The sequence below is a fragment of the Hermetia illucens genome, chromosome 6, assembly GCF_905115235.1.
Source record: "Hermetia illucens chromosome 6, iHerIll2.2.curated.20191125, whole genome shotgun sequence".
NCBI classification, from domain to species: domain Eukaryota; kingdom Metazoa; phylum Arthropoda; class Insecta; order Diptera; family Stratiomyidae; genus Hermetia; species Hermetia illucens.
The window spans coordinates 30,624,632-30,636,873 of record NC_051854.1 but is presented as its reverse complement, the minus strand read 5'-3'; the positions used below and the strand labels follow the sequence as shown (position 1 = coordinate 30,636,873).

The window sequence follows — 12,242 nt, the reverse complement described above, 5'->3', positions numbered from 1 at the left end:
ATTGCAATTACGCCATCTGTAGTAGTTGCTATGAAAACTGACGTCCTGATGGATCACTTTCAAGACGTTAAGCGATAACTTCTATACATTTCCCCAAAGAAAAGAACTTTACAAATATGCATTAATTTCATCAGTTGGAGTTGATCAAGGAATAACGGGGAACGTTTCTCGAAAATCACCAGATAGTAATATTAATGCATCGCCGAACAATTATTGATTTCCAAGTAGCTCCTTCATTGTTCGAATCAATGCTTCCGAAAATTTTTGATGGGTCATTGGACATTCTTCCTACAGAATAATTAGTTTTGGAGACTTTTGATGAAAAAAAAACTAATGAAAAATTTAATCGAAGCAACAATTCTCACCTGCAGAAAAAAACGAGAACTTGTACTTATAACGTGTATCCCATTAATTAATCCTTTGCTATGATCATTAATAAAGCTCAAGGACAAACGCTTCGAGTGTGTGGTGTGAATTTGGAGGAAAGGTGCTCTTCTCATGGACAATTATACGTAATATGTTCCAGAGTGAGAGCACCAAAAAATTTATTTATTCAAGCACCACAAAATCAAAAAATGTTGTATACATTGATGTATTAAATTGAATTGCTCATTTTTTCCGAATAAAAAAACCAAATCCATCTCATTGTTGTGTTGATTAATGTTAGTATTCGTTAGTAGCGAAGCATGCCGGGATCCCCTAATTAACGATAATAATCATCGGTTGTTTTCAGCATATGGGTAGAATTCTACCCATAACTGTTATGAAATTGTTTGCAATCAAATGCACCACCAAATAATAGTTGCCACGTAGAAGTGCTTTGAAATCGAAAAAATAATGAACGAAAAATTAATAACTTTTAAATTTTATTTAATTAAAAAAAATTATACAAACAGCATTACCTTAATTCATAGAGCGAGTATATTGGGCAACAGCGATCGCTGCGCCAAATGGGCAGTTACCAGCTAATAGAGTGGTTGACAACTGTACTATAATTTTGCATATTTGTGCCAAATTTGTCATTATGTCCATTCCTTGCTTCAATTATTCAATGATTTGCATGGCAAAAAAAAACAAAAAAATATATTTACACGGCAAATGTCATTTTGTTCAATAAGGAACAATGAAAATATCAAAGCGTGGGTCATCGTTTATGTCCGTTCACAATGCGAGTTCTTCGAAAAATGTTATAGATTTTAGTTGTCGCACGACGTCCCGGCAAGCTAACAGAGAGAGCTAAGTTCTTTGGTCCGGCCCGCGAATATCTGGGCCCTGTGTAGTTAGTCTTTCTGAAGGCTAGATAACCCAAGTATGTTTCAATACGTTTTGTGACGGCACTTGCTAGCACAATTGTGTCGGAGCCTGTCCGTTTTCAAATCCTTGTGGTTAGGTTATGTTGACTATATTGCGTTACTCGTCCGTCATCTAGGTCTGAGAAGACCCCAAGTGAGAAGGACTTTAACGGTATTTAAGGCCAGAGGCCGTTATTTCTTCAAAACTTTTTAGGTTAGAATGTGTATTCAAAGCACGTGCTTATAAACCGACACTTTTTACGGAGTTTTCTTTAAACTGCTTGTTAAAACTATTAACAAAACACCCACAAATATATATACTGAAAACTGCCAGTTTCCATGAGCAATAATTTGAAACATATTGCTCTAAGAAAAGAGTCGGTTGTATATGAATCGGCCTAACGAGCAGTGAGAGTTGAATCGCCCCAAAAAGAATTTTAATATGTCGCTCATTGACAGCTTCTTGTCAATGCACATATGTATTGAGCAGCGCGCACACTGGCACCGATATGACAGTTTTGCTAACGCCCACTTGGAACGACACCAAACCACAGATTGGCTAACGGCGCCTGGCAACGACACGACACAATATTGTCTAGTATATTTGCAACTTAAACATATTGAAAATACTAATACAGACAAATGTCTGTATCTGTTTCACACATTAGGCAGCCAAACATCGTGAGTCGGAATCAAGCAGACAAATGTCTGTTTCAGACAAAACCTTTTTCTGTATCTCGCACATCAGTCAGACAAATGGCTTAGTCGCCAACCGGCAAATGTTTCAAATTTTTCAACGAAATTTTTTTTTCACCATTGCGGGTAGCCTACAAGACTGTAGGTGCCGTAAACATGCTTTTTTTTGCCCAGCTAGCAGCACTCCAGGGTGATTATATTTGCTACACATCCGCAAATCAGGATGTATAAGGCGATTATATCTGGATTAGAATAGCAACAAATCGAGAAACCGCAAGCTTGACACTTCAGGTATAAAAAATTTCGTGTTTCCCTATGTGAGGAGCATAACGTAGTTCTCCATTGGCTGATAGCATTAAGCCCAGATATTTAGATCTTTCAGTTCTGGGCAGGTTACTGCCATTGCCAGAACTGAGCGATTTAAATATCTCGAGTCAATGCTATCAGCTAATGGAGAACAGCATAATGAAATTGCTTCGCGCATTAACGCAACCTGGATGAAGTGGCGTTCCACAACTGGTGTTCTTTGTGATTGATGTATCAGCGCACGTCTCAAATCTAAAATTTACTGTAAATGTCGTCCGTCTGCCGTTCTCTATAGTTCTGAGTGTTGGCCGAGTATAAAAGACAATGAACGGCGTCTTGTCGTAATGGAGACGAAGATGTTGCATTGCACTAGTGGCGTGACACGTTTTGATCACGTCTGAAATGAGAATATCCGCGATCAATATGGGTTTGCACCGATCATGAAAAAACTGCGAGTGGGGCGTTTCGACGGTGTGGTCACGTAATTCACGCTAACGAGAATGCACTTACCAATATTGGTCTGAACATCGAAGTCCATGGTAAGCACCCAAAAAGCCGGCCGAAACAACGGTGGCTTGATACGCTTAATGGGAATTTAAAGGCCTCGCAATTACATCATAATCAGGCATTTGATAAAATAAAATGATGAAACCGACACGACGAGCCAACTCCGCGTGTGAACGGGACAGCTCCGTGTCACATAGCTAAAAATTCCATTGCCCTCTATTTTTTAGAAAGCGATTTAAATAAATCATTTGATGGAAACCCCTGTATTGATAATAGTCAACCTCATACTCTTCACACTCTGAGTTTAATATTATTAACAAATGCCAAGAATGTAACCTACATCAAATATAAAAAAAAACTGGGAGAATTAGTTTCTTCTTGAATGGAATTTTAATATTTCACTCGCCGTCAGCATCTTATTTGTATGGCTTAGGATGCTGTTAATTCGCACGAAATTGATAAGTTTAAACTGCTATAACTTTGACACTAATTGTTGGATTTACATGAAACTTGGCATGTGTATGCAGGAGGCCCTCTATGCCGATGCAAAATTTAGTACACCTAGGATGAATTTAAGGGGAGTTTTCAGTAAATTTCTAAAAGTTGATAATATACTACTAGTAAGTTTATTTGAGCAGATATCGGAATGGGACATATTTTGAGGCCTAGATTCGATCGATTTTAATAAGGTTTTGTTTTACACAACCGATCACGACGAGTTGACCTGGTAAAGGCTAAAGAAAAAGAAGATGGTCTGACCGAACTACACGCGCCCACACGCCCGCCGGAGGATTAGGATGTGATTTCTAGAATAAAAGATTTTATGTTTAGGATTGTACCTGTTAATTTTACCTTACGTTATATGTAATTCTCTTTACTGCTGTCCATTGTATTAAAGTGTGTCAATCGTTATACCGATCCACATTGCTCTCAGCAAACGGGATATCTAACTGAGTAGCAATTAGTGTAACGATAATGGTGAGAGGTTTGATTGACAACAAACATCCCACATCCCAATCCGCAGTATAGTTAGGAGTTGTACATACTCTGGATGTGCAAAACAAGAGGAACGATGACATCGGTCTCGAATAAGACCATCTCTTGATGGTCCTTCTTCCTTCTCTCAAGTATAGTGTCCGCATCTGCCTGTAAGGGTGGGGAACTTCGACTCCCAAAGCTGAACACGGTTTGCTTATGGGACACGCCTGTCATTCGACGATGTAAAAATGATCTTCCTTATCGAATCTTCAACAGCTCGATGGAGAATATTAATAAGCTCTTCTTTCTGGCATAAATGAAGTTGTTGGCCACGTCCGAAATAGCGACAGAATGTCTGATTGACCGCCGAAACGTGGAAGTAGATCGGGAGCATAAGGAAGTCAATGCTCTTATTGTCGCTGCGAGTGAAGGCGAACGCGAACTTACAAAAGAACTTGTAGGCAACCGCAAGTCGAACGATGGTCCTGTGAATGACGCCATCTACGACGATGAATAGCTTAAAAGGTGCAGGGAATCTTACCACGGTCCTCAATCGGATAGCATCTGGTGAAATTCCATCTCTTGTAAGTGAATTAGTCTATGACTAGTCATTATAACATACGGATACGGACTACCCCACCGAATAAAAGGTCATCGATGCGCTAAAGCGGGTCGAGGTTGCTGGGCTAGACGGTCTCCGGCTGCCTCTGTAGAGCTGCATCTTATACTCATCTGTAAATCCTGGTAATCCGAGATTTTTTCTGATGAATGGAAGAAGGGGATAATTGTCAAGATTCCAAAGAAGGAAATGATCGTCAAGAATCCGGAGAAGGGGATTCGTGTTGAGTGCGGCAATTGGATGGGTATTTGCATACTTCCTGCCGTTGCAAAGATAATAGTTAAAATTATCCTGGATTGCGTTAAAGAACATCTAGGAAGCCTAACGGTAAATGTAACCATAACGGTAAAACCCGCAGTGCTTGCCATAGCGTTATTTGAATTTCGGCTGACCGGCAACGAACAGTAGTAATAGATTAAAGCGTAGTCTTCTGAGTCTTTCATATTCATTCTTGGCTGTTAAGGCTTGTGCATAACAGAAAGGGTGCTGATGTTGCCATGGAAAAAGAGCATCAGCTGATGGTCGTCTACACATGCTTGTGTGTTGCGGATGTATCTGCTCGTAGAGATGCCCTCGTACAAGAATTAGTTGGGGGTCATTTCCTTAATCCGATTGTCTAGTAGCAAATAACGACCTGCCCGTGAAGGAGCCGCCATCAAAAAGCTTTTATCTCTGACTCTGACTTGCCGTTGCCATTAAAATCAATTATTAAAATAATAGATTTTGACAGTTTCAAAGATAAGGTAGGACAAAAACTAGCTGCGGGTAGTTTTGGTTATTTAGCTCCTGTTTAGTGATGAAGCTCCTTTGAAAACATTGACAAGCCAGTTTGTTTCCATTCGATGACGATCAGGAGAAAAGTACCTTCCTTCTACCTTCAAGTATCTATTAAGCACCCTCCTTCAGTGTTTCTTTAGTATTACTTAGTCAGTATTTAAAAGTCTTTAATGATAGTCTTCTGCCATTTAAACACAGTATTACTTTGTCAGAACCCGGTAACGACAACGGAATAACGATTTGCACATTTTCTCATGGAACGTGCCCTCCCTGTACAGACCGAATGATGCTGAGCAGCTAGCCGATACCCTGTTCCAATATAAGGCTAATATAACAGCGTTGCAAAAGATGCGCTGGACAGGGACCGGTTTCCTGGAGAAGAGCCACTACACCATATATTATAGTGGCCATCCAGCGAACCATGTGTTCGGAGTAGGTTTCTTAGTCAGCAAAAAAATGAAACCTGCTCTTATCGGCTTTGAAAACATAAGCGAAAGGATATGCACTCTGCGTTTGCGAGGCAGATTTAGAAATATAAGCCTCATAAACGTTCACGCCCCTGCAGAGGAGACTGTAGAGGATACCTTCTGTATCTTCTACCTTCTACGAGGCAGTTGATAGGACCCCCAAAACCTGTCTCAAGTATGATATCAAAATCATACTTGGATATTTCAACAGTCAAGTAGGGACGAAGCCGTATTCAGGCGATACCTCGCTCCCACAACTTACATATAGATACCAATTATTCAGTTAGCAGTATCGCACGAAATGGTTGTTGGAAGTACCTGAACTTTTAAAAAAAGTCAAGCGACGACGGCTTTACGGTTTCTTACCAAGGCAGAGGCAAATCGTCAGACGCTGCCTCACCTCTGCCCTGAGAGCAGCGTGACCGTAGCGGCTCGCAGATGTTGAATGCTCCTTTAGAACACGACATGCCTACGAATTATATTGAGCGCAAATCCGCCTTATTGACCAGAGCTTGGCCAGAGCTTCTCAAAAGTACCTGGTTTCCGCGGAAAGCGGTTCACAAACATACATGGGCCTCTCCAGACGGGACCGCTTTCAACCAAATTGATCACGTGCTGATTGCCGCTACTTCTCAGCCTTGATGAATGTCAGAACATATAGGGGTTCCAATATAGAGTTGGATCACTATCTCGTTGCCATAGTGCTCCGGGCTCGAATTACAACACCACCTACAATCAGATGAGAGTGACTACTGAAGCTATTCACAACACAGCCCTCCGTAACATCTATAAGGGAGAAATGGATGCCACAATAACCGCAGCTAATACATTTCCTGGAGATGAAGCACCAACAAGTGGTCTTCACAACCACCTGAAGAGCGTTATCATTGATACGGCCACAAACATACTTGGCCCCAGCCGCAAGAAAAGTTGGAACGGCCGGTTTGACGATGAATGTAACCTAGCAACGGAACGGAAAAATGCTGCATACCGAGTAATACGCAGAACCTTGCAAAAACTCCGTCAAATGAAAAAGCGATCTCACAGACGGAAAAAGGAAGCCTGGGAGAGCCAACAAGTCTGTCAACTCGAAAAGTAAAGAGAGCAACCGCACCAGGTGTGCAAGTTTTACCAACAAGACAGCAGGATGAAGTCTTATACACCTCGATGCTCATTATGCCGAGACAAAGAGGGAGATCTGATTTCCCGTAGAATGAGCATATTGGAACGATGGCTTAAGTATTTTGATGAACAACTCAACAACCATAATATCGGCGAGTTGGAGGTCTCGCCAACTGAAGACAAATGCTGCCACCACCAAGCATAGAAGAAACAGTCCGTGCAATCCGGCTTAAAAACCATAAGTCGCCAGGAGCCGATGGAATTAAAGCCGAATTGATTAAATATGGAGGGGACCAACTACACCAAGTGGTTCAGGAATTGATGCTCAAGGTGTGGGGCAGCGAATCAATGCCTGACGACTGGCAAGGGGACATTATCTGTCCCATACATAAAAGGGAGATATAAAATAGTGCAACAATTATAGAGGTATTACGTTGTTGAATACCATCTATAAGATATTCTCTGCTATTTTGCTAGACCGGATAGCCCCATACGCTCAGAACATTATTGGCCCATACCAAGGAATCTTCATTCCAGCAAATCAACAACAGATCAGACTTTCTCTCTGCGGCAAGCGATGGAAAAACTGTCAATTGCACCATCTTTTCATCGACTTTAAAGCCGCCTATGACAATATAGCCAAGGTAAAACTGTACACGGCCATGAGAGAATTCGGTATTCCGACGAAATTAATAAGACTGACTAGGCTGACCCTGACCAATGTGCGAGGCCAGATAAAAGCACCAGGATCAGTCTTGAGACCATTCAATATCAACAACGGTCTAAGACAAGAGATGCCCTATCATGCGTCCTCTTTAATCTGGCCCTTGAGAAAGTGATCCGTGATGCCGAGGTAAATGTAAGAGGTATGATCCTGTTTAAGTCCACCCAACTACTGGCCTATACTGACGATATCGACATCATGGGAAGAACCTCTCGAGACGTACCAACTGCCTTCATCCAGATCGAGCAGGCGGCGCGAGATCTTGGGCTGCCCATCAATGAAGGCAAGACAAAATATATGGTGGCAACGCCAGCACCGAAAACGAACCAGCCAACAACATCAAACCGCACTGGTCAAACAGGAAGAATAAATATAGGAGAATACAACTTCGAGACCGTTGATAATTTCTCCTATCTAGGGTCGAAAATCACAACCGATAACAGCTACGATGAAGAAATCCGCGCACGGTTGTTGCCAGCCAATAGAGCCTATTTCAGCTTACAAAAACTGTTCCGCTCGAAACGTCTCACCATGGGGTCAAAGCTCTTACTGTACAAGACAATGATCTTGCCAGTCCTCATGTATTCCTCGGCGACTTGGGTTCTTAGCAAGAAGAATTGCGAACTCTTGGCCGCGTTCAAGAGAAGAATCTCCGAAGAATTTTTGGTCCCTTACATGAGGATGGACGATTCCGTAGCCTACACACTGACGAAATCTATGAGCGATACCATGACCGTCCGGTTGTGGATAAAATCCGGCTCAATAGGTTACGGTGGGCGGGTCACTTAATCCGTATGGATGAGGATGAACCAGCTTGCAAAGTCAATAAGGGCAATATCTATGTTAGAAAAAGAAGACGAGGGAGACCCTGGTGGGATGGAACGATGGCGTAAGCCAGGACGCCAGACAGCTTTTAGGGTTATCGAATTGATGGACGTCGGTGCAAAAACCGGGATGTCTGGAGTTCCTTATTAAGGCAGGCCTAGACCGGATACCGGCTTTTGGGCGGTTGATGATGATGATGATAAGTCACTTTAAGTAACGAAAAAATTGTGATTTTTCGACTGATATACGAAATTATTGGACTGGGAAAAATATAAGAATCCTGAGATAACAAATCCTAGTAAATCTTAACTTATTAAAATGCAAACCCTTAAATATCTCAATTTAGAAATAAACTTTCAAAATGAACAGCTGAATTGACGTATTACTAAGCAAAATATTGTAAACGAACTTTGCTGACTTTTGGTCAGTGAAACTTCAAATTCTGGACATTTTCTTTCTTTCTGCTTCGAAAGAATTCAATCTGTTGATTTGTTATCTTTTATTATTTACAAAAGATTTTGAAACCAGGTTTGTGACGTAAATTATGTTCCGAACTTTAAAAAACTGTATGTACACACTACTACCCTGCGTCTCGCAGGGATTCCCCGAATAAGGGCTATCAATCATCTGTTCGTGTTTTGGTTGGCAGGAGCGTGCGCGAAAAATATCTTTGAATGGAAAGTATGCGTCGGAATTCTTGATAAACTTGAGATACTTTCAGTGTGGCAGTACACGAGTGTACATTGTGTGGTGAAGGCAGGTCTCTCGCCGGCTAGAGTAGATACAGATTGCTGAGTGGCAGTACGAGCTTGTGGGACTCGCTCGAAGAAGAGCGGGCGCAGTGCGGGGACGAGGACAACAGACGAACAGACTCGTCTGCAAGTTTTTTGGTACAGCGAACGGCACGGAGAGCGCCAAGAAAATCAAGTCGAGGGAGTTGAGTCAGTTTATTGTCGGAGGCTGTTGAGTTAAATCGCGCTTGGTGGAGGTTGTTACGCTGCCTGACGGCCGGGTGTGGTTGACATTTTCCGGATTTTCCATAGCAGCGTAAAGTGCGGGCGGAAATAGTGTATTGGAAATTGTGAAATTTTGATGTTGAGTTGTTGCTGTCGAGAGGCGGTAATTGGTTACGAGTGAGTAGTGTTGAGTGGTCAGAGGAAGGGTTGATTTGTCCCCGTACCCATTGTTGACGCGCGTACAGAGTGGCGGCATTGTGCGACTAGTGTGGTGCCGGGCTGTCCGGTGGCAGTGCATGTGTTAGTAGGTTGCAGTCGATCGTAAATGAGGTGCAAGGTTCGTGACAGATCAAGGATGCACAACTGGTCCTCCTCCACGTAATCAGAAAGCAACAACCGTTCGTTTGGCACTGGATGCAAATCGTCTGAAGTGGATGTGTAAGTTGCATTGTTGAGTTCTCATACATATGAGCGGGGAAATGTCTTAGGTCATGAATGAATACGCATAAAAGTGGAAATTACGAGACACTTCTCTGAGATTTGGTAAATTCCACAGCGAATATGTTAGTGGAAGCACTCTTCCAGCAGCACCAGTGCGGCGACTATTTGTTTTTTTCGTAGTGACATAACGGTAAGATTCTTTTTGTGACGACTGTCTTGGACTGACTAGTTTCGTGGTCAAGACAGGCTAACAGACGAGACCATAGACGGTAGCTGCTGGGAGCAACGAGGCAGAACGAGACATATCAACAGATATTGCCGCTAGAAAAGCAGCTCAATCATTGCGTTGCCTTCTCAGTCCGGCGGATCTTCTGGTGATGCTAATTCTCGGAGCGGTTTGCTTGTGGGTTCTTACGGAGGAACAAATAAAACTATGAGGGATGCTTGGATGTTAAGATATTTAATGGTTGTAATATGGGTGGTTGAAAGGAGTGATAGTACTTGCTCCCATTAACAAATGGCACTAATCATTTAGGTACGAAGATAGTTGTAGTTGTGGAGTTTCAAGTTCACAAGATCAAGACTAATTTATCGTGGACAAGTCTATGAATGTTTCCTACGAAGCAGCTTCGTAACTATGGCAAGGGTGTTAATTTCCAGGTAGTGCCATCGAATTAAACATCAAAAGTAATTCTGCATGACCTTGCGCGAGATTTGAATTGGCTCCACTAAAGAATAATAAATAATGGGTAATTATTTGGAAAAGCATCCTCACCTCCGATGAATGATTTTCACACTTGTTCTGCGGGTCATCGCCCTGATCGTTTATATAGATACATATGTGTACAGGAATTGTATCTGTATAGCTTAGCAGTTAGACCCATATAAAGTGTGAAAATTTGTTTTTATGTATCTTGGGTTGTTGGTACTTATTTGGTGCTACACTCGCCCGATATTGACAGGTAGCGACTCAATAAAAGACCATTCATCTCACTGAACACCCGGCGGCCTGTTGCTGCCGTCATTTGACTGGTTAGGTTGCTCCGTGGTCAGGATGATTGGTAAATAAAAATTGGAGAGTATGGGAATGGATGTCTTATCATTGCAGAGATGTTTCCATTCTTTTCCTTGAAATTGATTACAACTGTATTGCGCGAGAACTCTTACACTTACCCTAATAAAATCATTAAGGGAAGCCTGGGTTATTGTTGTTGTGAATATGTAAACTTGAATCACGGTGTTAGTTATAATTTAAAACGGATGAGTTTCAATGGCCGACCCTTACATGATCAGTATTTCATCAGGCTGGCGTAAGTCTGAATGACAGAATTATGGCAAACTGATCGTATAAGGCATTTCTATGACACTGACTACTGAATCGATCTTTAAAATACTAACCTCGAGGTTCACGATCCCTCAGAGTGTGGGATTTTTACCCACTAAAACCACTTTTCGCTACGACTGAGATTTCCCCATCCATCAGCTTTCCTTGCATATTTAGGTTTCGTTTTTATTGGGAGAAGACCCTGTGGTCCACCCCAACATTTTGGTTGGCTTCGCTGAGGAACTGACTGTTTCTCAGTAGCTTATATCTTTAGGCATCATTTATGTTAGCTAGTCTTTCGGCTTTACTCTTTTCAGTCTCCTCATTATATCAGCGATATGTGTTAATTTTCTGATCGTAGTCGGTGGCTACGTTTAATTGCTTAGTCTTTGATGACTTCACTGTACTTTCAGATCCCTATGCAGATCCTTATCATGAATGAACCAGGGAGCGTCTACTATGCTTCTAAGCACCATGTTTTGGAACATTTGTGTGACCTTCGGGTTTGATTCTTTGGCACAGCCCCAGAGCTAGATGCCGTACGTCTATATGTGCCTTAGAATCTGCTTATAAATTAGCAGCTTTTTGTCGATGGTTAGCCAGAAATTTCTCACCAATAGCCAGTACATCTGGCTGCATCTAGCATTTAGCTCGTCCTTCTTTCTTAGGATCTGTCTTATCCAGCTGAGCTTAGCATCGAGTGTCATTCCTAAATATTTGCTCTCACTCGTCTGTGGCACATCTTGTCCGTTTATGATGATTTTAGCTGGATTCTCTTGTTTGTGAAGTTAATGAATGTTGATTTGCTTTCGTTTACTTTAATTTTCCATTTTGTGATCCACTCTACAATGTTGTCAATAGCTGTTTGTAACTTTATTTTTACTTCTTCCGTAGTTTTACCCGTGGTAAGCATGGCAGTGTCGTTCGCAAATGCCGCTACTTTGGCTTATTCACAGCAAGGTATATTATTGATATACAGGAGAAACAGTGTTGGGTTCAAGATACTGCCCTGCAGTACACCAGCTGGAATTTTTTTTTTCAGTTCAGAGTAGGTTGCTTCGTATTTCATTCTGAATAGGCGCACTGGTACATATGATTTTAAGGGGGTCATCCCGTGTGTCGGGTTGGAGAAATCGATTTTTTTTTTTTTTGCATGAATTGTATCTATATAGAGTGGAGAATATGTGGGCAAAGGGATTTTCCGATAT

The 12,242-nt window shown here is 41.8% G+C and overlaps 1 protein-coding gene across 1 annotated transcript in view; it reads left to right on the top strand.

The window, feature by feature from the left end:
* The first annotated feature begins 9,077 nt into the window (after positions 1–9,077).
* Positions 9,078–12,242, top strand: part of LOC119658982 (cadherin-87A) — a 582,773-nt gene continuing 579,608 nt past the window's right edge. Inside the window, exon 1 of the mRNA XM_038066864.1 lies at positions 9,078–9,707. The gene's annotated coding sequence lies outside the window, so the exon portion shown is untranslated. The remainder of the gene's footprint in view (positions 9,708–12,242) is intronic.